This window comes from Triticum dicoccoides, chromosome 3B (genome assembly GCF_002162155.2).
Source record: "Triticum dicoccoides isolate Atlit2015 ecotype Zavitan chromosome 3B, WEW_v2.0, whole genome shotgun sequence".
NCBI lineage: Eukaryota > Viridiplantae > Streptophyta > Magnoliopsida > Poales > Poaceae > Triticum > Triticum dicoccoides.
The window spans coordinates 232,101,684-232,104,899 of NC_041385.1; positions in this window are offsets into that span (position 1 = coordinate 232,101,684).

Sequence of the window (3,216 nt, forward strand, 5' to 3'; positions counted from 1 at the left end):
TCGTGAACTAGTAATGATCAAGAAGTGATCCTGAGCTCCTACTTACGTCAATCATAACACAGAAACCGTGTTCACTTCCCGGACTCCGCCGAGAAGAGACCATCACGGCTACACACGCGGTTGATGCATTTTAATTCGGATCTGGTGTCAAGTTATCTACAACCGGACATTAACAAATTCCCATCTGCCACATAACCGCGGGCACGGCTCTCGAAAGTTTATACCCTGCAGGGGTGTCCCAACTTAGCCCATGATAAGCTCTCGCGATCAACGAAGGATATACCTTCTCCCAGGAAGACCCGATCAGTCTCAGAATCCCGATTTACAAGACATTTCGACAATGGTAAAACATGACCAGCAAAGCCGCCCGATGCACCGACAATCCCGATAGGAGCTGCACATATCTCGTTCTCACGGCAACACCTGATAGGTCAGCCTACGAGTAAAAACAGCCCTCGAGTTGCCCCGAGGTGGCCCCGCAGTCTGCCCGGTTCGGACCAACACTTAGACAAGCACTGGCCCGGGGGGGCTAAAATAAAGATGACCCTTGGGTTGGCCGACCCAAGGGAAGGGTATAGGTGGTGGTGAGGAAAATGGTAAAACCAAGGTTGGGCCTTGCTGGACAAGTTTTATTCAAAGCGAACTGTCAGGGGGGGTCCCATAAATCACCCGACCGCGTTAGGAACGCAAAATCCGGCAACATAACACCGGTATGACGGAAACTAGGGCGGCAAGAGTGGAACAAAACACCAGGCATAAGGCCGAACCTTCCACCCTTTACCAAATATATAGATGCATTAATTAAATAAGAGATATTGTGATATCCCAACAAAATCCTGTCCACCATGGAGCAATCTTCAACTTCACCTGCAACTAGCAACTCTATAAGAGGGGCTGAGCAATGCGGTAACATAGCCAAGCAATGGTTTGCTAGGAATGGTGTCAAAGGTTAGAGGTTCATGGCAATTTGGGGAGGCTTGAAGAACAAGTTATAGGAAGCGCAGCATAGCGAAAGAACGAAGCAACTAGCATAGCAATGATAGTAGTGAGATCCAGGGTAGCGGTCATCTTGCCTGAATTCTAGCAAGGAAGAAGAACAAGTCCATGTAGAAGATGAAGCCACGAAGACGAACCACACGTAGACGAGCGAATCCTCACGATCGCAACGAAACGGAAACTATCGAGAAGAAACACACAACATGGTAAACACACCACACATGAACAAGGCATGATGCACAACAAGCATGATGCATGACCAAGCTACATGAAGCTACTCATGGCAAGAGATGATGCAAACAAAACAACACATCAAGGCAAGTTTAAATGAGGCCGGAAACAACATATAACAATTCCGGTAAGTCCTCATATGCAAATTTCGAAATTGGTCTAGATCTAAACAAACATTAAGTTGAAGTTGTTAAACAGCAAGTTAAAGAGCACCAAGAGGATCTACACGAAAGTTTAGTCAAGTTACATATAAAGTTCATTAGATTCGGAGCTACGGCCTAGAGGATATGAGCAAAACAAGTTAAACATGGCATTGATGCAAAATGCATACAAACATCAAGAAAACACCTCAAAACAAGAATGCAACATGATAATATGGAACTACATGCAAAAACAAGCAAGTTTCATATATAGCACACTCAAAACGGAGCAACGGTGCAACACATACACCCTATACATGTCATAACAACAATCTGTCCAAAACAGCAACTAGGCATATTGCAAGCATCAAAACAATATGCTACAGCACCCCAACATATTAACAGAAGGCATGGGCATGAAGTACTGGTAAAGCATAAAAAACATGAACACTGAGCTATCTCCAGAAACAACTAGAACATGCTCAAAAGGACATGGAAAGATTGCAAATAATAACAGTCTCAGACTTTAGCAGAAATAATATCAGGTTGCAATGTTTAGAGCTATCAAACAACATGTTACAGGAACTTAACATGGCAAACAAAGGCATGGCATGAAACTACTAATTGCATAGAACAAAAGACCCTTACTGACCATGAGCCAAAAAGGATCAGAAGGTATGATGGCACCCATGTAAACATGGCAAGTTATAAGACAGATTCATACATAGCAGGAACAACAATAAGTAGGCATGTTGGTGAGCTTGAACCACTCACCACAGAGCAATACATGGCATGGCAAGGCAACCAACAGTAAGAAGACATGTTTGTGAAGCTATACATGGCAAGATCAGGGTCATAGGGTGCATGGATCACTAGCAAACAATCATGGAAACATTGAACTTAATGTTAACAGGCTGACAGCAACATCATTTAGCAACTTTGGAGCAAGATATGAACAATCTACAGCAAGCTATAAATGCAACCAGGGGCATGAATGGATATATCAAGACATGTATAACAAAACATCCTTAGTGAACATCTCCCGAATAATGCACGAAATGACTTGTAGCAGCAGGTTTACATAGCAACAAAATATAACAGAATCTGTCTAGCAAAACAGCAACAGCAAGTACCCTACTTAACAAGCTCGATGCACTCCGTACACAACTCACAAAAATACATGGATGGCACATCTGGAAACATGGCATGGCATAGATCAAAACACATGTAGACATCAACCTCATAGGATGCACACATCAATCATGGCAAAAATGACAAATGAGCATGTTATAACAGTTTCAACAGATTAACAGCAACATGCACTCTTCCAATAGCATTTCGGGCATCAAGATGAACTCAAATGAAAATGATGCAATGGAACGAAATGAAGTACTCGTTGAGACGAACAATTTTACATATTACACGCACGAAACGGAGCTACGGATGCAGAGATATGATGCGATGAACATGGCATGATAATGACAAAATAACTTCGGGACTTAGAGGATTTTTACCCTCCGAAAACGGGACGAGGAGGACCCGGAACGAGGAGATCCGGGCGGGGCGAGGACGTTTGGATGGGCGGCTGGGTGGATCTGATCCAAGCGGGATCAGGATGACGTTGTCCCTGCCGGAGGTTGAAGGAGGCCGGCGATGGGTGACGGCGCCGTGGCTCCGGCGAGCAGGGGAGGCCGGAATGGGCGACCGGGTCCCCGGACCTGGGCGGCGCCGGCCTAGACCGGAACGGAGGCGAGGCAGGGGCGGCGGGGCCAGAAGGCGACCGGCGGCGGGGTGTTGCGCGGTGGCCTGCGCGGCCGGCACCGAGGCGGCGCGATCACCGGGCGAAGGC